Source organism: Alligator mississippiensis, chromosome 7 (genome assembly GCF_030867095.1).
Source record: "Alligator mississippiensis isolate rAllMis1 chromosome 7, rAllMis1, whole genome shotgun sequence".
NCBI classification, from domain to species: Eukaryota; Metazoa; Chordata; order Crocodylia; family Alligatoridae; genus Alligator; species Alligator mississippiensis.
The window spans coordinates 14882698-14910260 of NC_081830.1; the positions used below are offsets into that span (position 1 = coordinate 14882698).

General features: G+C 49.8%; 1 long non-coding RNA gene and 1 pseudogene across 1 annotated transcript; one reads left to right on the plus strand and one right to left on the minus strand.

Moving 5' to 3' along the window:
* Window positions 1-4682: 4682 nt before the first annotated feature.
* On the minus strand, window positions 4683-10904 carry LOC132251671 (uncharacterized). The gene is made up of 4 exons (XR_009463638.1): window positions 10823-10904; window positions 8488-8620; window positions 8119-8279; window positions 4683-6316 (listed from the first exon to the last, which is right to left on the minus strand). It is a non-coding gene; the product is annotated as an uncharacterized LOC132251671 (long non-coding RNA).
* Window positions 10905-21517: 10613 nt separating this feature from the next.
* On the plus strand, window positions 21518-22467 carry LOC132251802 (nicotinamide N-methyltransferase-like; annotated as a pseudogene).
* The last annotated feature ends 5096 nt before the right edge of the window (window positions 22468-27563 follow it).

Here is a 27563-nt window from a genome sequence, read left to right on the forward strand (position 1 = left end):
GACATGAACCGCGGCGGGGCTGAGTGCGCTGTGGGCTGCGGGGACCCGGTGCTGCGCGGCTCTGCTCGGCCCGGGGGAGGCGGGTCCCAACCCTACATGGGGCTGTGGAGGTGGTGGTCCGTAGCTACAGCAGTGATAACAAGGAGGTTCCCCACCAGAGCTGCCAGGTACGCTGCCAGAAAGATGACAAAGTGCAAGATCTGCAGCTCCCGAGTGTCCGAGAAGCCCAGGAGGAGGAACTTGGTTACAGTGGTCCAGTTGGACATCTTCCTTCCCAGGGCGCCGTGCAAGTCCTGGGTATAATAGAAGAAGGGCAGTGGTAAGGAGGAGAGTAATAAACTCAGTGGCTTTGAGATTCCCATCAATAATGTGTCTAAATTTCATACTAAGAATGAAAATATTCCATTTTTTGCCTCATGGAAAATTTGATTTTAAGAAATTATTTTTCCCTGGCAATACCCTACATAAAATAAAATATATTGATATTCCATTTAGAAAGTGAAGAAAATGTTAGCCCAGCCACAACTCCGGATTTTAATTTTTTAATTTTTATTTATTTAAATCCCAAAGTCTATAATTTATCCATCTCACCTAGAAAATGTATACGGGAAACAAATACATACAAAATAAAAGATATATAAAATTTGACTTCCTTGTCCTATTCCCACCCCACCTTCCACCCCACTCCCAATAAGCTGTATAGCTTTATCTGAATTAACAGCAAAAACATTGAATGTCTTCATTCACTCTTGTAGCTTTAAATCTATTATACATAAAATGCAGTATGATTTCCGTAGCCAGGTTTTCCAACTTTTAATGTTTTATAATCTCTGCATCTTACTTCACTGATGCATCAAACTTACTGAAATTGTTTTTGTGGAAGTTTCCTCATCTCTTGTGTCACATTCAGGCTTCCCCTGCTGAGATCCTTTGCTCTTGTCCAGTTGATCTCTCAGCTCTCCTCTGCACCAACCACTAGTCTAGGTCCCCAGAAGCACAGCTAACTCAGAGGTCTTTCTCTGCTCCCTCTGTCACTGAACGGCTGGAGTGAATCCAACCAGGTTTCTGAGTGTGCAGCTGACCTCAACCCTGCCTTGTAGAAAAGGACTAAAGCAAGACGGCAATTCTGCAGTTGTTTTCTTCCAAAGGCTCCTGGGACTCGTTCCCTGTAGTCCTGCACAGCTCAGAAGGAAAAGCCCAGATGTAAACAGTCCGAGCTGTACAGATGTTAGCAGAACAGCACAGCTGTGCGCTGGTTTAATCTCCCTCACAACACAAGTCATGGGATCTCTGAGAAGGCCCTGAGCTTCTTTATCTGGCTCTGCTGTCCCAGTTAGCTAGACTGGGCACCTTAAGATGCAGGGAGGCACCAAGTTGCAATTTGGTTAGTTCCTACGTAGTGTTGCATGAGAACATAACATGAGAATAAAAGTCAGATTTGTAAGGTGCAAAATTTTTTTTTTCAATATAATGAATATATTCCATAACTCAGACAAACAAGCTCCATTGCAAGGCATCACATTGACAACACATCCTACCCACAAGAGGTCACTGGGGGTGCGTATAGCGTGTGGCATTGGCAATGCATAGGGGGTGTACGTGGGAGCATGTGCACCCCCTGAGATTGGTGGTGCCCCCCCCCGAAAGAAGCACCGCCGGTGCCTGTGGGCAGTTGCCACTTCCCAGTGCCCCCTTCCCCACCGCCCTGAATGCCAATACTGTTGACAGTATCTGCGGACAGTCACTGATTGCCTCTGGCCACTGCCAACGTCGCTGGTGGTGTCTGCGGGTGGTCGACGACCACCAGTCACCACTTGCCACTCCCCCCGCCCCCACCGCTGACACTACCACAGCTACCTGCAGGAGCTCCCCATTCGCTGCCACCACCACCACCTGCAGGCAGTTGCTGTTCCCCCCCAGCTTCCAGGGGGCACGTGGCATTCATGGCATGTGACATTTTCACCAGGCTAGGTGTGTCTATACAAGATGCTAGGTTGCTGTAGCAATGAGCTACAGCTATGTCGTTCATCTCTGTGGCAATGTAGCATTGGTGGGCACAAACCATGATGCCACCACTACTGTAGAGTAGCAATGACCTCCTGAGCATTACTTCGTTGCTACTGTGCAGTAGGGTTTGAACTGTCCCATGCACCTTCGGCACGGCACAGTCCTGGTGGGTACTGCGCATTCATTTAGTTCTTGTTAAAGCAAGTACTAAATGACTTCACAGTAAAAACTGCTCAGTGGGGCGGATGTGTAGCTGACTGCGCACACTGCATCCTGCATGCAGGGTGGGTCAATGTGCCCAATCCAGGCAATCCCCCAGTCTAGTACACAGGGCTCACCTGGCACAGGTGCCACATGAAGCATACATCCCCGTGCAGCCTCATGCCATGTAGAGCCCATGCCAGGCAGGCTCCACAAGGAGCATCAAGAGATCAGAGACTCATTCATGGACGAACATATTGTATGTTCTAGCTGCTGGACTCCAACAAACCTCTGTCGCAAGTGGGAGATGCCACTACAGTAAGTTAGCATGGAGGCTGAAGAAAAGAGACACATATTGTCAGATCAGGCTCTGGCATCTGTCAGGTTCAGATCATGAACCAGTCTCTGATCTCAAGTCATGAATCAGACTCGCAGCCCTCCCTTCTGCATCCCTTACCCCAGGGGCACTGTACTGCCTGTCCAAAGTGGGAAGCAAAATTTTCTGCCCCCATTGCGGGCAGGGGACATGCAGCTGGTGCAGGCCTCGGGGGGAAAGGCAGATGACTGGAGAGGTCTGAGCCCACAGTGAGCAGTCTGCATCTACCCCATGCACACATATGGGGGTGCATTTGCCCCCTCATGCCTCCCTTCAGGGGTGCGCACAGCACTAGGGAGCCACCTCCTCCCTTCACCTATGCACCCTGGATGAGCCACCCACAGCTCTGTCCCACTCTTCACCCTGGCCCTGGGTCCCATGCACCACCCTGACTGGGCAGCATCCCCTGCTCAATCCCCTGCCACTGCCCCACTCCCTTCTTCACCATAGGGGTCTCGATCTGCCCCCCCCCCCCTCGCCCCCTCCCAACACTTCTTCCCATCCACAGACTTACGTGAAGGGAGCTGCTCTCCAGGCTGCCCAGCTGTTTTCCTGGCTACGTGCATGTAGCTATAGGCCCCCTGCATTTTGCTGCTGGCAGTCCCGGGTAGGGTCCCTTGCAGGCTAGCATGCTGCCTGCCTAAAAGGTGAAACCTATCATTTCCTGAGGAAGCCCAGGCATGCAGGGACCCCTGGGCCCATGCCCCATGGGCTCATGTGTTAATCTGCCTCTGGAGCTGGGTCCTGCCCCATCACCTCCATATGGCAAAACTGGGACCAGTCCATGCCCCCTTCCTAACTATGTGACTAGATCAGGGCCAGGCCACCTCCCCTTCCCCTGTGGGGCACAGTCAGGGCTTTGCCTCTTCCTGATGCCCTCATATGGCTGCATCAGGTCCTGCCTTACACCCCATGTGCTTTATCAGCATTTCAGGCTGGATCTGCACTGCAGATGGACTGAACATTACCCATCCGTCCCCGGGTGAAAAAAGCTGGGAGCCAGCACTCTAGATGATGAGTGCCTGGGTCCTAGGACCTCTAGCTTCCCATAGGAGTGCACTGGTTGTTGAGCTTTGAGGGCAAAAACATGCTTTCACTCTTCAGACTAAGTTTCGCAGTTGTGGGGCTAACCAATTTTCAGTAGGTGTGGATGGGTAAAAGGACTTAAATGGACTCTTGTGCCATTCCAACCAACGTGCAAAGTTTATTGATTAATTGGAAAAGCAAGATTAATAGCTGAGAAAAAGCACAAGCAGATGGGATGGGTCTCAACTACCATGAAGCAAAGTTGGCCAGGCTCACGTTCTCCAAAGCAGGGGGTCCTCCAAACAGTCCTGCTGGCAAACAGCTCACAGGGTGTCATATAGAAGTTTCCAAATTTTCCCCTAGCCTACAACTGCTATTGATAGATGGCTGATAATCCTAATCTTAATATTCTAGTAAATGACCCCTCACTGGTTATATTGAGATATCTTTGTTTCACTGAAACTTTCCAAACTAGATTAAACAAGATCTCTTGTGGACCAGAAAATTGTCAATTCATTAAAGTTTATATCCTTGAGAAAGCAAAAAGGACCAAAAGGGAAACTTCCTTATTTCTATTTCTATAGTGTTCCCAGCTTTTAAAGATGTTAACTTAGTGTCTGCTGCTCACTTTGAAATATAAATGTATCTCCCTGCTTTCTCATGTCACAACAACCTGTTTAGCAGTGTGGTGCCCTCCCTTTCTACAGGTCTGTCAGGAGCCCCAGGCAGTTAAGGACTCACACATGTGATGACTGTGTTAGGTCTTTGGCAACATGGTTTCGGCCAACTGTTTGCAGGTGTCTTAAGCCTACTACATATATACAAGGAGGGTGTGTACGTGTCGGCAGCTAGTGATCATGCTCAACCATGTGGGTATAGTTAAGGTGCATAGCTATCCACATGGACTGGGGTACACTCTCAACAACAAGATTCTCTGGAGAAAGTGCCAAAAATGCTGTATACCTGGCCACAAAATGAACACACAGAGAACTAGGAAACAGCAGAATTTCACCCTATTTATTTTGGGATGAACTCTAGAGCAAGCTTGTTTGTGAGCTAAGAAGAATATACATAATCCTGTGGTCTCCTATTCTTCCTTAATGCAAAACAGTTCTTGCTTTCAAATCACAGGGTGTTGGGATCCTCCTTGAAAGCTGGAAGTTTTGAAAACCTCTATACTAGTAATTCTGTCATTCTTGTACCAGACCACAGTATAAATCTACACAGGGTCAGGTGTGAGTTAAGTGAAACACATTTCCAAATGAACTCTTTGTCTATGAGATAGAGATGGAGTAAAGCTCTTCTTGGCTGTGTTCATGTCATTTCTGACATTCTTCTGAGCAAATTAATTAGGTTTTTGGGGTTAGGGTTTAACCCCAAGACCAATTAGTAGAAGAGGCTAGGTTTTTACTACATTAGCCACTGCTCAATAACAGCTTGTGCACATGGGGAACACATCTACGTGTAGGAAGCCTGTGCTTGAAGAATATGTGGGTGTACTAGCTAGAGGCACGTAGGCGTCATCCTGCAAAATCCATTCACTCTTCTCATCTGGGACAATTTAAAAATGAATACTGTGGTGTCAGGACACTCCCGGCCTTAGAACAGGAATTGAAGTGTATCGTATCACTATAAAGATTCTCTTTCTTTTAAAATTCCCCAAAACAGCTGGGCCAGGAGCCATTCATTTTCCACACCTCTGATTCCTGTTATTTTGATTTTGCTTGGACCTGCAACTAGAGTTTAGAAATGGTTGTATTTTTTCCGGGCTCTGAAAACACAGACAGCTTTCTTTACAGCCTCCTTGACTTCCTTGTTTTGCAGGCTGTAAATAAAAGGGTTGGCCAATGGAGTCAGCACAGTGTAGAGAAGAGAGAATATTTTGTTCAAGGCTCTAAGAGTGTTGGTTCTTGAGAACAGGTAGACCATAGTTATAGATCCATAGAAAATTGTCACCATTGTAATATGTGAAGAACAAGTGGAAAAAGCCTTTTGTCTTCCAGTAGTGGAAGGGATTCTCACTATGGTGGTGATAATGTAGATGTAGGACATGAGAATCAAAAGGGATGGGGGAAAAAAGCACTGTACAACCCAGAATGAAAACTACAAGTTCAACCTCAAAGATGTTGCTGCAGGAGAGTTTAATCAGTGGTAAGTAGTCACAAAAGAAATGGTCAACTTGATTGGGGCCACAGAACCTTAATTGTAACAAGAAGAGATTATACAGTTGAGACAACTAGAAATCCACTCTTCCATGCGCCAGCAGCAAGATTGAAACAATCTCTCACTCATTAGGGCTGTGTAATGCAGTGGTTTACATATGGCTAAGTACCGATCATAAGACATCACGGATAAGAGACAACACACCGAAGAAAAATAATTCCATGAAGCAGCCAGAGAATGAAATGGTTCCGTCTCCAGCGAGGAAGCTGGCCAGCATCTTGGGCAGGAGGGTGCAGGTATAGCAGGTCTCCAAGCAGGAGAAGTTCCCCAGGAAGAAGTACATGGGGATGTGCAGATTCTGAACTGCTATAATAAGTGTAATGATGAGGATGTTCCCAGCCGTGGTTGCAAGGTAGAAACAGCAGGAAGAGAAGCACCCGCAATTCTGGAAGAATTTCAAAGCCCAGGAGGATAAATTCAGTGACATAAGTTTGATTTCTGACTTCTGCATCTGCCATGGCATCAGAGAGTTTCCATACAGCTCTGCAAAATAAAATGAAAAAACCAGAAAAAAAAAAAACTCTGAATGCCAAGGAATCAGTCCACCTCCTGAGTTTAAGAGACTAATCTTGCCTGAAAATGATCTATCCAAGTAGGATTTGCCCCATTCCACCTAGGACCTGAATAATCTACAAACGAGTATCCTGGACTACCTTCCACGAAGCCATTGTCCCACCTACGTCATTTTGAGAAAAGTAAGACAAAATTCTCTTTGATAGACATAGAAGAGCTGTTCTACAGGCTGTCCGAACACTTTACCATGTAGCCTTCGTCCTCACCTCCTAGACCTATAGGGCAGAACTATGGTTCTAACCAGGGCAACTTCCGTGCATAAATTAGGAAGGCTATGTTTTCATTAACACAACTGACAACATGAATACCATTCACACTCATCTTTGTGTATGAATTATTGTTATGCTGGAGAAGCTCTTTGTCCTCTAAAAGCTGGTTCTAAGAAAGGTACTCAAAGGTTAAATCGGGTTTTCAGTTTATAGTTCAGAAGCTCCAGATAACAATTCTGATTAATCCTTGCATTATTAAATGAAAGTGTATCCATTCCTGTGAGAATTAATCCTATGACCAGAGGCCTCTAAGTGTCCTGCAATCTTTCTGACTCAAGAATTGGTGCACCACGAAGAGAAGTTTCTTTGGGTCAATCTGATATCTTTAATTAGACCAACTAAAAAAAATTTGGAAAAAAATTCTTCATTGAAAGCTTTTGGGTATAAATACTTCATACAACAAAATCCATTGAGTGTCTGTGCTTTGTCAAACTGAGGAACTATCTGTAGGTGGCATGTGCTGATGTTAATGAGAGGTCTGCTGGTTTAGAAGAGAAATGAATATAGCTGGTAAAAAGGTACCTCTCCACTATTTACCAACTACATTGATTCCCCTTTCCTCCGTCTCCACCCCCCACAGACTCCCTCTCATTAACTGACTCAATTTACATTTTCACCAACTGGTTTTCTTGCATGCGTAACAGCCGCTGGCTTCTTTACTATTCATTCCATCCAGGAAGAGCACATGCCAACTGCAGATGCTTGCCTGAGGAAGGGTGTTTATATCTGAAAGCTTGCAAAGAAGAATTTTTCCAACTATTTGAGTTGGTCTAATAAAATATATCCGATTTACCCAAAGAACCTTGGGTGTCTGTGTCCTTAGACCAACATGGCTAAAGCCTATACCCCTACACCATGAAGAGAAATGAATAGATTGTAAATCAGAATTAATCCCCAGTCCCTATCCATAGGCAGATGGATGGCATGATTGTCTCCTATGCCGATTGTTAGGATGCTGAGCTATGGCACTAGAAACTGCTGCCAATCACAAGTCTCGGGAAAACTTTTGTCAGGCTCCAAAAACTATGACTTCGGGTTAACTGAAAAGGCATTTTCTGTGACAAAAGAAATAACATTTTTTCTTCTCCACAAACACATTTAAAAAAAAAATATATAAATATCTTAAATGCAAAATGTGTACACGTGTGTCACTACTGACATTCACCCCTGATACTTAGCAACAATTCTGAGAAGGGAGTGCAGAAGTTTCATTACATTGGTTCAGCACACCAGGGTGAAAAAACAGAGATGCAACTGGAAGGTTGAGCATCCTGAATGACAAAAGCCACACAAAGTGTGTTGCTTCAGTTGAGGGTTTACTGAAAGTGGGGTCCACTGCTCAGGAGAGAGGCAATTGCCCCAAAAGAACAAAAACATATGATATACGGATGGCATTGACTTGTACTAAATTACTTTTCTTTGGATTTGCTATGTAAAGATTACCTTGAAACACAGCTATTTGGTTGGACCAAAGAAGTTGGCAATGCCAGCCAAGACAACCCCTTAGCACGCATGGATAACGACCTGGTCAGGGTAATTCCCAGGGTGGTGGGACAAGAATTCCCACCACGGGTGTACAACCCACCACTGCAGAGCACCCAAAGCTGGAGGACAGAAAGAAGGGTAGATGAATTAGATATGTAACCATGGTCATCTGAAAGGTCATTTTGATTCTTTTAAAACCAGGATAATCCTTGAAATCTGAAATGGTTTTTCCATGAGGCAAACCCTCTGGGCCCCGGGGAAAGAAAACAAGCTGAGACTGCTGGGGAGCTACCTCTTACATCAGAGAGAGAAAAAATGGTTCTTTACCTTAAAATGGTGAAGAAAAGGTGGATTCTCTGACATGATTCCTCTCTTCTGTCTGGAGACCAAAGAATTGCTTCTATAGTCAATCTGCTATGCTGATGCATTTCAGATACAACATTTCTCCCAGCTGAGAGACCTGCATATTCAGAGAAAGATGCCACGGTTCTTCACCCATGCTTTTGTCCTTTCGTATGTTAGAGGCTTTACACCATGTCAGGCTCTCCCTGGAATCATTATTTATCCAGTCCTTGACCAAGTGATAAGACTCCAGACATTTCTATGGATGGCCATGTCAAATAATTTATTGTAGAGGCTAAGCCACGATAGAAATAGAAACATGTGCACAACCTGGGGGAGGGACCCCCCCCCCCCGAGATAGGGACAGATGAAAACCAACCTCTACTTGCATTAGGACCAGCATTGTGTCACTGACTATGAAGTAATTATTACCTCCACAACTTACGATCGTTTCCAGACCCAGTCAAACATCCCTTAAGGGCAGAAATCTCAAATGGGCTACTTTTAGAATTTGAGGCTTGCTCAGGAAGGACAGTGGGAGAACTAACAAGGCAAGGAATAAATATATTTTAAATATGAAAACATGCTGCATTTAGTTAAATCTGAGACATTCACTGCATTGGAAAAAACATCACAAATAATCAAGAAATAATGTTGGGTACGGACAACTGTACACATGAATCACTTTAGATCCTCCTTTAAAATGAAGTGCTTTTGTACCAAACAGTCCTGTCCTGACTGAAGTGCTTTTCCTTGTTCCAGAGGGAATACTTCTGAGGTGCTGCACAGATAGGGGTCCAAGAAGTAAATTTTCAAGCTTGCTTCAAAGCCTCTTGACCACTATTCCTCCAGAGGCTTTTAAGAACAGCTGAGTGGCAACATCAGAGCCTGTTGAATATGTGACCCCACGAGGCCCCTGCATAGTGGCCCCTGTCCTAGGATGGCATGAATAGGGATTTAAGCTTAGGCATGGCAAGTGGTGAGAGAGGACATGGCTAGACACCTGGGGTGATGGGTGGCAGTAGAAGAATTTTAACTTTATTTGGGTAACCTGTATGGAGATCTGTAGTGAGCTAGACCTATCACTTTAGAACCATGCCCCCCCAGTATAAGGATGCTGATGACACCCCAATAGATTGTCATCTGTCACCAAAGGGTGGGGTAGGCCATGACCAGCTCAGCCACTCAGGTGGTGAGTTATGTCATTCCAAAGGTGATGGCACTGCATTCCCCCCCGGGGATCATACTTGGGATTCTTCAAACGTATTTTCTGGCATAAATAGAAGCCATCAATAGCACTCGCCCTCCCATCCTGCACCCAGAGAACTGTAGCTCAGAGTACATCAGCTTCAAGCATTAATTCTCCATCCTGTCACAGGCCATTATGGACCTTTGGAAACAATTCACTAAGGCAACCTGTGACAGGGGGCCTCCTCGGGGCCAAACTCCTCGTGGCCCGCCCGCCTGTCTCTGGGCAACTGCCTGCCTATCTCACCCGCCACACTTTTGATGATAATTGATTCATATATCGATGTCAATTAAGCAGGAGGCTGCCCATTGTAATGCCCCGATGCCAGGGGGTGCTCTGCGGCTCCAACCTTCCCTAATACCACAGCCCAAGCCTCACAGATGGCATCTTGGTGTCCACATAGTTACCGGCCCCACACTGGGCCCCAGAATCATCCATACAGGACCCCTCCATGATCCTCTCCTATCCGGCGGCCTCTCCACTGTCATCCGGGCTACCTAGCCCCCCCCCGAAGCCATGTTCCCCTCTCAGGTGTGGTCCCCCCGGGACCTTCGGCCACTTGCCCTGGCCCACCTCCAGGCCAGTCGGGACCCCAGGCCCCCAGCTCTTGGGCGTCCCCCACGGTGGGCCCCTGGACCTTTTGACTACCGTAGTCCCGGCCCCAGCTTGAGCCAGTCGAGGGTACTCTCTCCTTTGGGCTGGGTCTCTCTAGCCACTCGCTGTCTCCTCAGGCCTCACCGTGCCACTACTCCCCGTCCTCTCGGGGGCAACCGCAGCACCACGCCCACATCACTCCCACTCTCAGGGTCCGCCCTCTCTGGGCCCCTCACAACACTGGCCCATCTGGGCCCCCCAACAAACACATGGGTAACCCACCCAGTGGTGGTGGAAGCTAGGGGTTAAGGCACCCCAACCTGCCTTTCACCAGGGTGGTAACTGGCCTGGCACTTCCTGGGGGCTCCCGCACCACTGAGAGCCCCACCAGACCACCCACTCCCGGCAGGGTGCAGTTTCAGGTCATGCCCAGGACCAGGAGCCTCCTTACCAACCCCTTGCAGCTTCCCCCCTTACCTCCAGGATGTTCTCAGCAGCCCTCCAGCCAGGCAATGTTACTGCCTGTCCTCCTGTAGCTGTACTGCCTTGTTTATATAGGCAGCCTAGGCCTCCAAATGGCCGCCCTCGTCAGGCACCTGGAGGCTGCCCGCTCCAGGCCCTTAAAGTGGCAGACACAGCCTGTGCTCTGCCACAACCATACAGTGTTGAGGAATGGTTCATAACACTATGGTCTTTGAGTACACCAGGTTGATCAGGGTGGGAAAATATGGCCCATGGGTCAAATGCAGCCCACCCGGTGACTGGATCTGGCCTGTGGCTGCCCCTGCAGCACTCTACATGGGGCCATGCCCTGCCCTGGTGGCAGCTGCACTGGGCACAGTTCATTCGAAGCTGTTCCTGCTCCTGCCCATGCTGCACCGTGCTGTGCCACATCACACCATTCCTCATGGGCAGGCTAGCAGCTTCAGCTGGGTGGCTTCTGTCCCAGCACCTGGGCTCCAGCTTCAGCTCCTGGAACACACCCACAAGCTTGGGGTAGTCACTGCTACCACACAGGCTCTGGTCTCTATTAGGCCTCTGTGCAGCCTGGGGTGCACAGACCCTGCACACCTTGGGCGTGTTTAGCCCCACCGTGGTATTTGGAGGTGCTTCATTTAGCTTGAAGCATTCAAAAGTAGCCTCCTGTACCAGAGCAAAGTAAAGAGCGAAGCCCACCTTGGCTAGCTGAGCAAAGGGAGTTATAAAGGCTGTCTGACCACTCTCCCCATGGGCAACTGATACCTCCTAATACTAGGGGTGGGGTACCAGCAGCTAATTGCCAGCTGGGGGTAGACGGGGGCATCCCCCAGCAGCCAATCACCAAAATGTTGGTGGCAAGACCAGAAGTGCTGGTGGCAAACCTAGAAGTGCTTCTTTCAAGGGGGCGCAGCCAATCTCAGGGGGTGCATGTGCATCTGCGTGCACCCCTATGCATTGCCAATGCCTCTCCCCTCAGGAATCCATGGCCAGCACGGTGCATGCATGTAGCTTTAAATTGTTCAGAGAGAGAGAGAGAGAGTGGGGTAAGAGGAAAACAAAAGGGGTTTCAGAGAAAACACCTTGAGCAATATAGAATACATTGAGTCTCATTCAATATTGAATTACATTATTCTTTTAACGCATGGCAAAAGTTCACTGGATGTATGACTGTACACTGTATGTGTACACTGGGAGTGCCAAAACCGGACACCCCCCAGACCCGGGCGACCTCTCCGTGACCTCCAAAAGGTCCTGCGACAACAGTACCCAGTGCACAGCATCCTAAGAAGAAGCATGGAGCCAACCCCAGCTGCTGTGCACTCAAACAGCACAGCTAGGGGGGCACCCAGGCCATGGGTCTTTGGCTCACTCACCAGGCCCAGACACACACAGGACTAGAACCCATACCCCCAAAGTCTCAAGGAAGCACCTCACCCACAAGGCCAACAAGCTCTCCTTCCTAGAAACCTGTCGGCTGAGCCTCTTGACCTGGCGCCTCTGGCCGCAGCAATGAAAGAGTCAGGGGCCCCGGGGGTAAAGAACTCGCCCCAGACACCAACTTGTTCAAGCCAAGGTGGGAATTTGAACCCATAACACCAAGAATCTATGCTAGCACTCGTCCCACAAGGCTAGCAACCTCTCCTGATTGAAATACTGTTGGCTGTGCCTCTTGACTTGGTGCCACTGGCCACAGCAATGAAAGAGTCAGGGGCCCTGGGAGTAAAGAACTGGTCCCAGAGACCAGCTTACAAAGAGCACTTGCTTATAGTACCTGGGTGGGATTTGAACCTATAACACCAACTCTCTAGATAAGCACTCTGCCCACCAGACCAGCAAGACTTGCTGAAAGACATGGTGTCAGCTGAGCCTGTTGACCTGGTGCCACCCGCCCCAGCAATGAAAGAAGGAGGAGGCCACAAGAGCAAAGAAGTAACCCAGAAAATCACCCTACCAGCCAGGCCAGGATTCAAACCCACAACACTGAGGCACCAAGAAAGCACTCTGCCCTCCAGGATAGCAAGCACCTCTAGATATAAAGGTCTGCGCTGCGCCCCTTGACTCGGTGCCTCTGAGGTGGAACAAGAGCATTAAAGATGGGGGGCTTTGGTGTCTTTGAATGGGGCCCCATGTTAGTCGAGATGAAGTCGCACTGCTTGCACCCAAACACCCACTGTTCCCGTATCAGGACTTGACCTCCAGTCTCGCTGACAGAGCAGCGTGGGACTTAGCTCCGAAAACACGCTGCCCCCCCCAGGCTCCTGAAAACGCTGGCTAATATGTGTCTTCTGTTGAGCACGCTCCTCCTTGTAGGCAGTAAGTGCCCCCGGCTGAGAGCCTCAAAAAAAGCACAGTGGTGACAGCCCCAGCCTGACTGTTGGTTTTAGTCCTGGGTCTGAACCTCCAAGTTTCACTTTACGTCAGGGGAATGGGTCCAGTTAGGTGAGAGCAGGCAGGAGCATCTCACCCAGGAGCCCAGCAGCATGGCAGACAGGTCGGCTGCTGAAACTTAGACTGACCTGACCTGGAGCAGAGCCGCGATCCCAGGTCTCCAGTCTATCGGGCGTATATCTACCCTGACTTTGGGGAGACGTGGTGAAGTGCTACGCCCAGGTCAGGCAGCCTGGGAGGCAAGCCAGGCTCCGGGGTGGGAACACGCACTGCTTGCCTCCCGCTTATATTAGATGATACGTGGGGCAACAGGGGCAGGGGCAGCGGCCAGGGACTTGCACCAAAGCTGCAGGGAGCTGGGAGCCACGGGTCCCTAGGGGAGCGGTAGGACAGGTGCTGATCATGGGAAGTCACGCCTGATGGGTGCTTGCGAGGCTCCTTCCCAGGACAAGCCACGTGTCACAGAGCTGGGAGCTGAGCCCGAGCCAGCCCCGGTTCCCTGTCTCAGCTTGGGCTGGGGTCTGACACCTCAGAGGCAAGGGCGCCCCTCCGAGGGCTCAGGCCTCTGCCTCCCCTTCCAGCCAGCCCTGTGGCTGGGCACGGCCAGGAGCTCTGACTTGGACTCATGTGCCCCGGCTGCGCAGAGCCAGGACTGCTACAAAATGGGCTGCAGAGAAAGAGCAATGGCCTCTCACAGGGTCTGGGGCTTGCACAGCAAACACAATGAGAAATAGAGATAGAAATACACCTCTATAGAAATGGAGATAGAAATATATAGTGATAGACAGAGAGATAGCTCTATGTATATGCCTACACAGAGATATACAGAGCTTTATATATATACAGAGACAGAGATAGATAGATATATAGGCACACTGCTTAAGAAACGTGGGTGACAGCATGCCTGGGCTCGTGTTGCTGCTGTAAAAGAAAAGAGAGCTGCAGTCTCACGTGACAGTCATCCTGCTACTCCGACCTACAGCCAGCACGTAGTGCAGTAGAGGTGGGACGTACCTTGCAGGAGCAGGGTGGACTCCGCTGGGTGACAAGGAGTAATGGTCACACGCTGGCAGAGGGTAGATTCAGGCTAGACATCAGGAGGCGCTACTTCACTGGCAGGGCGGCTAGGATCTGGAACCAGCTTCCAAGAGAAGTGGTGCTGGCTCCTACCCTGGGGGTCTTTAAGAGGAGGTTAGACGAACACCTAGCCGGGGTCGTTTGACCCCAGTACTCTTTCCTGCCGTGGTAGGGGGTTGGACTTGATGATCTGCTCAGGTCCCTTCTGACCCGACCAACTATGAAACTATGAAACCTTGTCTGCAAACTGAATTGGCACTTGCTTCTCCATACTCGAAGACAGACCCCCATTACTGGCTAAGTCCTCAACATGCAGCAGACCTGCCTGCGCTCACGTCTGATCCTCCACCACCGTCGTGTATCCAAAACCCACAATGTTACACAGGGATCTGCCTCTTGTAGGAATGTCCCTTCTCAACTGTGGAGATGATGCCCCACCCAGGAACCAAACCATCTGTCCTGCCAAAACCATCCCTCGCGGCACACCCTGCCCCTGGCAGTGGGGTCAAACCCTGGAGCTCAGCTCCAAAGGCATGAGCTGCTCTTGCCTTTGACAAAGTACGGCTCACTTCAAATCTGCATGGACGCCAAAGGCTCTTGGTGACTTTTATTGCCTCGGTGGAAGCAGAGAGGTGCATTGGCATGGGGTGTTCTGGGTGGGAGCATGGGGATGGGCTTCACGATGCCGGCTACCCCGATGCCAGCAGCAATCAGTGCCGACTGCTGTTTGTGTGATGGGGCCGGGGGAGCGGGCATGCAAAACTTTTGTTGAGCTTGAGTGCATCACAGGACCCCCTTATTAATCCTAAAACGCCTTTATCAGAGGGGAACGGCACACTCAGGCCTCCGCACTGGCCGAGGGTTTCACTCTCCAGACAAACACCTGTGGGCCAGATCAGCAGCAGCAGGGGAAATCAGCAGAGCTCCTGGCTGCATTCATTACAGAGAGGGTTCATTAGGGCTTATTTGTATCACCAGGCCACTGAAGGGATGGGCTCTCATTTTGGGCTGACCACTCTGCCCACATGCACCAGAGATGGTCCCTGCCCTGAAGAACTGACAGTCCAAATAGACTAGATGCTCAGCTAGGATCACTTCTCCAGGCTGTGCACCACTGGGCCAGCCTAGGTAGAGACTGGATATGAATCACGCTGCGATTTGCAGAGAGATTTCCATTAATGAAACTGCTCCCAGCCACCGCAGTGCATGGTCGAGTACTGTAGAAATGAAAGCCTTATTTATGTGTAAGATATATCTGCAGAGGGAGCCATAAACTGCAAAGCAAAGTATGAAGGTTTGCAGCAAATGTTGTAAAGTTTTATATTCCTGAAAACTAGGAATAAAAGATATAACCATTTAAAACAAAATGGATAAAAGAGGTTTCCATAGGACTGTAAAATAGCCTTATAATAGTTAATTGCTAGTTTCTTGTTACAGCAGAGAGAAATTCAAACAACAAAAAAGAACCCTTTTAAACCACCGACGGAGGGTATGAGAGAGAGCAGCAAGGAGAGGGAGCAAGACAAGGACAGAGTGAACTAGGATGCAAATCCTTTGTTTCACAATCCTGTATTGCGGGAGCAAGCAGGATCTTTTGTTCCCAGGGGAGAGGAATCCAGTGCAAGAGGTGGGACTCTGCAGGTAACACCAGAAGCCCAGCACTGCTCGAGCAAAGAGGCCAAAATGTTCACTTTTATAAACTAGACGTTGCAGTTTCACACCTGCCTTGCGCTGGAATCAGGCCTTGACTGCGGAGAAAGTTTGTGAGCCAGCAAAGATACCACAAGTTCAGGCCACCAGAGGTTTTGAGGCAAAGGAAGCCTTTTGGATAGCCACAGAGGTGTATCCACCTCTGGACCTCTGGGTCCGATTCTCGGTTACTGCTTGTGTTTTAGGTGCAGGAACAAGGCAGGGAAGAAGGGGAAGGGAGGGCAAAGCTGGCTTTAAACTCCAGAGCTATCTCAGGGGCTGGCCTCCATGAAAGCACAGGACCATCCAACCTTGCCAGCTTTCCCTCAATGCCTGGCAAGTTTTCATGACTTTGGTTTCTCCAATGTAGCCTATGGAAACATGCCCGAGCCGGCACCGCTGAGCACATCAGCGGCATAAATACCAACAGAGATTATTTAAAATGATTTAAAACCTTCCCCTTGTGCCCACCCTGCTGTCCCAGGGGCAGGACTAGAGAAAAACACAAGGACGGTGGTAGTTATCACACAACTGGGGACACGCAGATACCACGGAGATCGGTGCAGCGTAGGAGCCTCTAGAGAATTGCAGGGGATTTGTGCTGATCAGACTCTGGGACATGCAGACTGGTCTGTCTGGCCCCCGACGCGGGCAGAGCCATCTCAGGGGTTTGGAAGCAGAAATTAGCCATGGTGCCACATTTTCCCACCATTCCCCTGACCCCCAACTTGCCCACAGCCTGCCTCGGATGCACCAATTGCATTGGCAGCTGGGAGAAGAACGGATGAAGGACCCTCGTTACCTCTGTACTGGGTGAGGAGGGCCTGTGGGTATTCTCCTGGACATAAGTATGCACAGCCAAAGCGGCAGCAAGATCCCTTCATGCAACTGAGAGTAAAAGCAATAGAATAAAGGCTTCTGGTGATTTTTTTCCCCAAGAACAATTCCCTTCCCAACTGGTGCATGCACAAACCTGTTCTCCTCTTTGCAAGGTGCCTTCAAGCAGCAGCAGAATTGTCCTTGCCGCTCAGCTTCAGCTCCCTGCAGGGGGTTACAATGAGGATGGAGCTGGGCTGTTCCCAGTGGGGCAGATGACAGAACAAGGAGCAGTGGAGTTTCACATGAGCCTTTGCTGCCTCTTCGTGGCCAGAAAAGAGAAAGCACGATGAGAACTCAATAGGACGTGGCAGATTTTCCCCTCCACCTGCAAAGGGACATGCTGTGCTATCCCGGTCCAACTGGGAGTATTCAGCCATCTACCTATAGAGAGTGCCACAAGCCTGAAATGAGCCGAGATGGGAGCACTTGATTACTAAAGTGGGCCCATCCATCAGCACCTAAAATAAACCAGCCTGCAGTCTTGCCTGGAGATTGGAGTAACACCAGCCCCACAGCCAAATGGTCTTCTCTGTCCAAAAGGCTCTGTCCAAAATGGTCTTCTCTGTCCAAAATGGTCTTCTCTGCCAAAGGCTTTTGAGGACAAAGGCCCTTGGTGCTTAAAGTGCTTGCAAGCGATCCAAACTGCAAGCCTCTGGCTGCTTTACTGCTTCTTCCAGGAAGAGCACAGACCATCTGCAGACACTTCCTCAGCCCGACAAAGGGTATTATTTGTACCTGAAAGCTTGCAAAGAAGAGTTTTTCCAACTATTTGGGTTGGTCTAATAAAAAATATCAGACTTACCCCAAAAACCTTGTCTGCCTGTGTCCTTAGACTAACGTGGCTACAACCTACACCCCTAATGACAACAAAAGCATCTCGGTGCCTTCCCCAGTCTGGGAGGCTCAGGTCCCCAATACAATGCTGGTGACAGGCACAGGGCCATGTCTCAGGATGCTCTTGGTGTGTCTGTATTTCCCCCAGATATCAGGGCATGCAGCTATCGACCCCTCAGAGGACTTTGCAGGATGTGTTACCTGTCCCAAGATCTTTGTTTGGGCCCCACAGCCCCCTTCCCTCCTGATCCAAAACCAAATGGGATTTAAAAGAAGGCGGCCAGCCTCCTGCACTTCTGCACAGTCACATAAGCAAGGGCATTCACCAGTCTCTGCTGCAGCTGAGCTCAGGTCTCGCATCCCTGTAAGCTTTAAACAAATACAGGCTGCAAGGCTGGGTGTGGAGAGGGAAGCCAAGGGGAAACAAATGCATCGTACGTGCGTGTAAGTTCCAGATTTCTCTGCAGAGCTATTTACATGGCAGGGTATGATCCAAATTCAATCCAGAACATGTTAGTGCTGGAGATGATGGTAGCAGAGATAAGCCTGATAACGTTTGATTGCAAAGCTTCTCCATAAGCACCGTATTAAAAAATCAAATGCCCTCCGTCTGTTATTGTGAAGGAAATGAGCTGTTATTTCTAATGCTGTTTACATAGCTGTGAGACGGCAAATGGGAGCCCTAGCAAATCACGTTGTATTGTTTTGTTACTATCAATTACCACAAACCCAGAGACACGTAATGTAATCCAAGGGATTGTCATTAATTACAGTAATTTGTAAGGGGGATTGCATGGCTCAGGGGTGCAGTAATGGGATTAGAGTAGCTTGCGTTATGGAAAAACTAAACCTGAACACAAAATATAGGCTCACTTAAAAGCATATACTGGGGTACTGGTCAGGAATGGAAATGGGCTGAGTGCAGGGGAAAGGGACAGGTGAAACTACTAAGACCTACTAATTGGAAATGCTGAGACGACGTGTGTTTGTGCTCTGGATCCATGCTCTCCTCCTTGCAGAGGAAGAGAGATGGGAAAAGGCACAGCTCCGGAGAGGATGGCACAGCTCCATCCTGTGTTCTTGCCAGACGGAGCCAACTAACAAATGTGCAGGGAAAAAATTGATGTAGAGGTGGCGAGATGGATCAGGTCTCCTCTTGGGCAGCCCATGGGGGATCAGGGCAGAATTATATCCAGAAGTTGATTTCCTTGGTTCACCAGAGGGTAAACAGTAGAACATGGTCTGGTTAAGATTTACAAGCCCCTCACCCATGTCCTGGGGAACTACCTTCCCCTTAGGTACCTTTGGACATGAACCTGGGGATCTGGGCCGATGCTGGGTGAGGATGTCGCTCCTCTCCACAGCTGTATGAACAGCCAGCTGCAGGGAGCACGTCCTGAGCCCCGCAAGGGTCACACCTCTGGCAAGGGCAGGATGGGGACCAGCACGCCTAAATGTGTGCGCAGCCTCTTGCTCTGCATGTGCTGGAGGCTGGCAGTAACCAGGGCCTGGATCAAACGCAGAGGTGTAGCAAGTGCTGGTCCCAGGGCCAGTGGTGACACTCAGCCATTGCCCAGTCTCACTTTCTTTGGGCAGTCCCCCTTCACTTTCCTGCCACACCTTGATGGTACTACCTTTTAGAAAAAACAGAGGCTGTCCCAGGGCTTCCCAAGCCTGGTCTTACTTTTGTGACCACAGGTGTCCATGGTCATTGCCTTAAGGGCTAATTGATGTGGCTCAACTGCCCCTCACACCACGCCCATGCCTCGTAGGTGGTATCAACCATGTCCTTCATCAGCCCCTTTGGTCCATGACCTCAGTCCCTGTGACCAGGCCTCCCTCAGCTACTCTGAGGTGTGATTTCCACACTTGCCTGCTTTTCCCAGGCACTTCACCTCTCATGGCTACTCCTGAGCACAGGCACTTTGCCTATGCGGGCTATTCCTGGGCACTGTATCCTACCCTCTCAGACTCAGATCTCCAGGCTCCTTTGCCATGATCATTGGGCTTCTTGGGATCAACAGCCGTGGGGAGTCTCTCCGGCTCTTCTCACACATCAGATGAAGCACCCGAACGCCGCAGTGAGGCATTAAGAGAGCTTTTGTGCTGCTGATGTTGATCTGTGTATGAACTTGCTCTCTCTCCTTGCTGCTCTCATGTCCATGATGGAGAATTTGGCCAAGGGTCAGAAGTCCCTTGCTGTGCATATACATATACATATACATATACATATACATATACATATACATATACATATACATATACATATGCTGTGATGCTGCAGAGGGGGCAGCTAACGGAATGGCCTTGAGCCATTAACTATTCACATCACTCTGTGACTGCTGCAACCCCAGGGTGCCCTCCCCCTTCGGCTCAAAGAGCAAGTGGGGATTGTTAACAGCCGGCTGCAGCCCTAAAGTGACCCTCTGAGGTATAGACAAGCTACAAGCAGCTTTTCAGTGTCAGGGGCACAAAGGGGTTAAAAGCCTGAGTGTAGATGGGATGATACAAGCCCCAAGAAGAGACTCAGGCAAGAATAGAGCAAAGCCAGGGAAGAGCCAGGGCAGAGCAAACCCATGGCTGCCTTCACGGGAGGGGAGGTCCACAAGGCAGAGTTCGAGCCCACGGCGTACCTGGAATACTTCAAGTTTGGAGGAGGCACCTTGGGGGATGAGTTCCTCACATTTGTCCTGAAACACTACTGCAAAACCTTCACTTTGGGTAGGTCCTTCCCAAAGCCCTGGGCACTCTTGTCTTCCCTTGGCCAGACAGGGGCACGACCAGCCAGGCACTCGGAGAGGAGATGGGGTGGGAGGTTGCACTGCTCGTGCAACGTGCTTGTGGTCTGCAGTTGCTAGAGACAAGTGTCTCAGTCGTGTGACAAACAGTTCTTGGGCAGTTCACCAAGTTTGTGTTGCTGCCCACAAGCTTTTGTGCAAGTGCTTTCCCAAGGGCTTTCCAGCTACAAAGCACAGCAAAAATGCCAAGTGTTCATGCTTAGCCTCTGAACAGGGCGCAGAGCATTGGAGAGCTTCTCCCACCCTCCCCTCTCATGCACTGCCTGCAAAGAGTTGGGCACTGGACTTTTCTTAGGAAAATGATGTCCCGTGTCCACACCACCACCCTCCTGTTGGACTCTAGAGCAGTTGTGTCAGCTCTCTGTGCCCCCTGCTCGTCCTCATCCCTTAAGCAAGGTGTGATGTTGTGAACTCCTGCCCTGCCTAAAGTGCCTGGAGATCCATGAGCAGAGAGGAGAGGCTATTCAGTGCCCTCGCTGTCCTGGAGCAGATTGTTATATAGCAGATTTCCCCTTCTCCTTAGACTGTCATGAAGCCATCCCTTGAACTAAAGGGTTTTGAAGGAATCGGATATGGGGAAGTAAGTGGGAAATGCCTGTGGGATTGCAAGTGCAGCTCTGCCCAGACACACACCACTGCTTTATTAATATCAGGTGAGGCAGGCAGGGTTAACCTAGAGATTGGCCTTTCTCATAGCATTTGCAAAGGGGGTTGCAAGAGTCAGGGTGCAGCAATGGGATTGGAGGCACTTGGTTTTATGAAATAATTAACGCTGAATAAAAATGCTCACCTAGGTGCAAAAGAAATCATGTTTTTGGGTATGGTTCATGAACGGAAAGAGGCTGAGTGCAGGGGGAGCAGGGAGGAGAAACTGCTAAAACTCAAGCACTGTGGTGCCTTGTTTTGGCTCTTTATCAGTTCATTTCTGCAGCGCCTGGAAAGGAAGGAGCACCCGTAAAGCAGAGCAAGAACCAGGAAAGGCTGCAGCTTTAGGGGGGCTGCTTGTCCCCTGCCTCTGCTGGAGGGCATGCAGCATGGGGAAGAGGTGATGATCATCTTGAACCATTCCTTAACCCCAACCAGGTGCTGTGACAGGCCACAACCGACTGATATTGGCAGTGGACCCACCATTTACCAGCTGCTTTCTGCCTGCGAGTCATTTAAGGAGATCATTGCTTCAGATTACATAGACCAAAATTGCCAGGAGCTGCTGAAGCGGCTGAAGAACGAGCCCGGAGCATTTGACTGGACTCCGGTGGTGCAGCACGTGTGTGAGCTGGAGGGAGACAGGTACCGAACTGCCATCGAAATCCCGTGGCTTTAAGCCTGCCCGTGAGAATCCACCCAAATTTCAGGGAGGGTGGGGCAAAATGGCTTTCAAAGCTCCCCCCTTTATTAAATCCTTCTCCAAGGGAATGGAAATCAGAGACACAAAACCCACGTGCCCATTTCTCAGATCTGTATCCCAGGGGAGGCATTTAAAACACACCAAAATAGATAACCTCTTGCTTTCCTCTCTCTCTTTCCTCTTCTCTCTTTAGGAACAAATGGGCTGAGAAAGAGGGGAATTTATGAGGAGCCATCAAATGCATCCTAAAATGTGATGTCCACAAAAGCAACCCCTTGGATCCCGTTGTCCTGCCTCCGGCCGACTGCCTGGTCTCATCGCTGTGCTTGGAAGCTGCCTGCAAAGACCAGAGATCCTACCGCGCCGCTCTGAGGAACATCAGCTCTCTGCTAAAGCCAGGGGGGCATTTGGTGCTGAGCGGAGATTTGGGCACCAGTTTCTACATGGTCGGTCCCAAAAAGTTCTTCTGTTTGGTTCTGACAGAGGAATTATTGAGGGGGGCCCTTAGTGCAACTGGCTTTGCCATCCAGGAGTTTGACGTCCTCTCCAGGGACAACAACACCATGCAGGAAATCTGCCATTTCTCTGGGATGTACTTCATTGTCGCCCACAAAGAGAAAGCGATTTAAGTCCCTTGGAGAATAAGTGGGACACAAAAGGATCCCTCTAAAATAGAAATTAAAATTAAATTAATTAAAAAGCTACATTATGCCCAGGATGATGCATATATTCCTGCTTAAAATGTGTTTCACCCTTTCCTGTGAAAATACAAACATCTCCTTAAACAATGAGAAATTACAGCATTTGCATGCGAGTGGAAGTCCCCACTAGGCAGGAGAGGAGCGCAGACTCTCAGGTGTGATGCTAGTGTCTTCTGACCCTGAACAACAGGAGCAACGTGAAAACTGCCTTGAGAGTGGCCAGGGTGTTGCTTCCACATGTACTAATTATGTATTGCTTTCTTTTCAGGCCCTGGGTTTCTCAAGCTCTTGACAAACCTTCCACCACGTCTGGAAGGGCACTGTATATGGGCACCCAAGATGTGCCCTCTGGTTTTTGGTCCAATGCCTGGTCTGTCTGATCCCAGTCTTTGATAATAGGAGGCACCAATGCAAGGAATGGGAGAGGAAGTGGGTTGTGAGTCGGATGGTATTTGTTGTTTCTTGTGGAGAGTGATTTGCCCTCTGGTCTGCATTGAAAACAATCAAATCATCAATTAGATCATCTTCTTAGAACTAATTACACCTGCCTGAAACACAATAGTCCACTTTAACTCTTGCATAGAAAATGCTCGTATCCAGTATAACATGCAAACTACTTCTGCATGGAGTTCTCATCTATAAATCAATAAAACAGAACTGGAAACTTTTGCCAGTTTGGAGGAGTTATTTTGCAACCCTCCCTCTGCTTTTTTTTGCTGCTTTCTAACTCATCTAATACCAAGAGCCCTTTTTGGCATGAAGCAAACCCAGAGAAAGCTGCCAGCCTTTAGGTGCCTCCAGCACAGTCTGTCTGGAGCCGAGCTATAGCGCTGTTTGCTGTCCCAGCGGGCAGTTCCCATGCCACTTCACCAATGCATCTCACCCACCCAATGCAACCCATCCCATCGCACAGGGCACAGTTTCTTCTCCATCCTGTTCTGAAGCCTGTGATACATCAAGAAAAATGCCGTCACATGTTAACTACCAAGTGCCTACTTCACAGGCATCCCTAGGCAGCTCAGAGACTTCTGGATCTCCCGCCTGGTTCAGTGAGTTGCACTCACACAGCCAAAATGAATCCCTCTCCTGCTGACTTTGCTTCACTTTGCTGCCATGAAAAGTTACTCATGAGGATGATAAAACACAGGGAGCGATGCCCACAGTTACTCACAAGGATGATAAAAGCAGGGAACGATGCCCTGTCCTACAGTCCTCTGCTGCGGTGCTGGAAGAGGGATGAGTTTTGACAAGTATTCAGCAATCCCACATGTCACTGCTTTCCTGACCCACACAGGCATCTGTAGGCCACTTCCATCCTCCAACACCCCCCAGCAATAGCTCGCAGCCCCAGCACGCTGTTATAGTAACACTCGTCCCATAGCCTCTGTATCCAGTCCTTAAGAAAGTTGCTGAAGCAGTTTTACAAGGGAATCACTTGTAAATACTGTGCCCAGTTTTGGGACTCCCACTGCAGAAAGGATGTGGACAAGTTGGAGAGAGTCCAGTGATGGGCAACAAAAATGGTTGGGGGGCTGAGGAACATGATTTGTGAGGAGAGGCTAAGGGTTATTTAGTCTGAAGAAGAGAAGACCAAGAGGGGATTTGATAGCAACCTTCAGCTCCCTGCTGGGGGGTTGCAAAGAGGATGGAGCTGAACTGTTCTCATTTGGGACATATGACAGGACAAGGAGCAATGGGCTCCAGTTGCAGCAAGGGAAGTTGAGGTTGGATATTAGGAAAAACTCTCTCACTAGGAGGGTGATGAAGCACTGGAGCAGTTTACCCAGAGAGGGGGTTGAGTATCCATCCTTGGATGTGTTAAAACCCAGCTTGACAAAGCTTTGGCTGGGATGATGTAGTTGGGGAGGGTCGTGCTTTGAGCAGGGGTTGGACTGGCTGTGACCTCCTGAGCTCCCTTCCAACCCTCGGTTTCTATGACTGTATAGCTCCAAAATACACTCAGTCCATTTTCCCCCTTAAGAAAGCCCAAACTTGGAGGCAATCTATCCAGTGGGTGTATCTAGGATTGTCAGAGCAGTCACCACATCTTCGAGGGCCAAAGAAAGCCTGAGACCTCCCCAGCGCGTGCCTGGCAGCTTCAGCTCTGGATTTATCACCTTTGGTCTCTGCAAGCCTCTCAGTCTGAGAGCTCCAGCATGAGAGCAGCAGGGCGAGGACTGCATTCTGGCAGCATAGGGAAGGGTTACAATAGTGGAAGCAGAAGTTAGCAGTACAGCTGACCCAGAGGGCTGGACCCGAAATTATTGCATGTGCAAGGTGGAGGCTCCATCTAGCTTCACAGAGGGAGGAGTTTATGAGATGGATTTCAACCCCGGGATCTACCTGGAAACATACTACAGCCTCGGTGCAAGTCACTGCAAAGGAAACAAGATCCTGACACACAACCTGAGAAGCTTGTGTGAGATGTTCGCTTGAAGTGAGTGTCACACAGCACACTGCATTGTGGTGGTTCATGTTCATTAATGCGCCTTAGATACTGTGCATTTATTTTAGTACTTCCTTAATAAAGTACTAACTAAATGCACTAAAGTTACAGTGCAGTAGCACTGGCACATAGTTATTTAGTGATGCTAACTGCACATTACCTGAATAAGACCGCGCAGTAGACTAATAACACGTTTTTTGCCATGACAAGCTACCGCACAGAGTTATTAGGCTAGTGTGCAATAAGTGTCTTGTGTAGACACATTTGGGAAGTGCAAAGGCATGTCTAGGGGCCTGGAAACACCCCCCCCCCCACCCCCCATATCTTGGTAGCAACAGCTGTGGGGCCAGGACAGCTCACCGTGCATCGCACTACCCGCTCCTCTCTGCAGCCATGGCCAGTATCTCAGTCTGTTAACCCCACATGTCACTACATTGCCAGCATACTGGCTACTTACCGGGCTTCACCCATGTCCACGTGGGAGGCAGTCTCCATTCAAGAGAGGTGGGGATGGATTAGCAGATGGTGCTGGCACCAGCAATTAAACCTTTCACTCTCCCACCACCCCACCCCACAGGAAGGTACAAGTAGCCTCGGCATCCTGTTCCTAAATGATTTTCCTTGCTCTTTCCCTTCCTAAGCTGAAAAATACAGCAGGCAGCTAAGTAGGTAAAGCCTGTCCTGCATCAGTCTGGACAAAGTCCCGTGCTGAACTGCTTTAGGATAGGTAAAGACTAACCCAACCGTGGTTAGAGGCCACGGTGGGTGCTGCGCAAACACCCAGGAAGCAATTGTCCTGACCCCAGGTCTGTACAGTCAGAATAGATGGGACAGGCTCCTTGTTCCTGCTGAGCATGCCTGAAACACCCGCATCTGGGGGCAAACAATCCCCAGCAGACCTCAGGCTTGGTGGCAACAATTAGACTTGTACCACGGCCGAAAGGGACCTAGGGGTAGTGCTAGATCATCGCACGAACATGAGCTGGCAGTGCGATGTTGCAGCCCGCAGGGCAAATACCACGCTGCCACTCATAGGATCAGGGACTTGCAAGACAAGCCATACGAGGAGAGGCCGAGGGACTTGGGCCTCTTCAGCCCACAGAAGAGCAGGCTGAGAGGGGACGTGGTAGCAGCTTACCACTACATCGGGGAGTACATCAAGGGCTCAGGAAACAGCTGTTCACCAGGGCACCCCTGGGGAAGACCAGGAGCAATGGGTACAAACTCCTGGAAGCCGCGTCAGGTGCAAGTCCAAGGAAAACTCCTCCACAGTCAGGGTGTCCAGACCGTGGAATAAACTCCCCCCAGGGGTGGTGCGGTCACCTACCTTGGACATCTTCAACAGGAGACTGGACGGTCACCTCCCTGGGGTCATTTTACCCCAGCTGTCTTTTCCTGCCTAGTGCAGGGGGCTGCACACAACGATCTACCAGGTCCCTTGCAGCCCCTGACAGTCTCTGAAAACCCTAGACAACCACACACTAGATATTTTTGCAGACAACGCAACCTTTCTGGGTGAGTTTCTGTACAATTCCAGCAGAGGGCTCGTGGGCCCTTCATTCTAGCTCAGCTCTCACCAGCCTCTGTCCCTGAAGGAGAAGGCGTCCGAACAGGACCTTTATCTCTGCCGCCTTGCAAAGGGCCCTGATGTGAATGAGGCAATGCAAATGGGAAAACAGCTGCAGCTGTAGCTACATGCAGCAACTCTAGCAGTTTCTCCTGATGTGATACAGCGGGTGCTGACCAACTCACGTAGCTTTAATCGAGTCTTTCTGGTCCTGGGGTTTCCACAGCTCAATGTTTCTCATGCTGGCATCTGAGCTCCCCAGAAGCAGCTTTGGGGGTGTCTGCACAGGATGCCCTTACTCCTCCAGTTTGCAGTGCATATGCACCCAATTCTCCCTCTGGGGACCCTGAGCTCAGAGTTAGGGGCCTTTCTCTGTCTGGGAACAAGTGCGGGTGCCTGGCCATGGCCTCAATGGCTTCTTGTGGCAGTAAGGTCTACAGCCTCCTTGTGTATAATGGGGGGTGAACATCCCCTCTTCAAGGCACTGCTTTTCAGTTTCATTGAACGCCCTCCATTTTCTATCCACACAAGCTTCTAGGCAGGCAGGTGACTGAGAGGTTTCATGCATTAGTGCCCCCTACCACCTTTGCAGGGGGCTGTGTCCTGCAGCATCGGTGGGTTTAGGGGAGGAGCCAGCTTCCAGAAACAAGAGCACTTTGCTAGTGACCTTCCCTTCATTATTAAAGAAAGGGAAGGGGAGGGAGGGAAGAGGGAGCCAGCTGTGCCTCAGAGCCCTGGTCCCAGGGTGCAGTGTCCCATCACTATGCTTGCCCCTTCCCGCCAGTCTCAGCCCTGCAGGTGCCTGCGCGGGGTGCGGAGCTGGAGCCCAGCCCTGGTCCCCCCGGGAGGTCCGTGCAAGCGCGGAGCCTCAGCCGCCAGGAGACATGCGGCGACTGGCTGGGAGGAATGCCGTTCTGTGGAGCAAGCTGCTGCACGCTTCAAGTTGCACCATGGACTCGGTCTTGGGTTGGCCCTATTTGTAGGCAGTGAGGTTGAGGCATTGTGCGTATT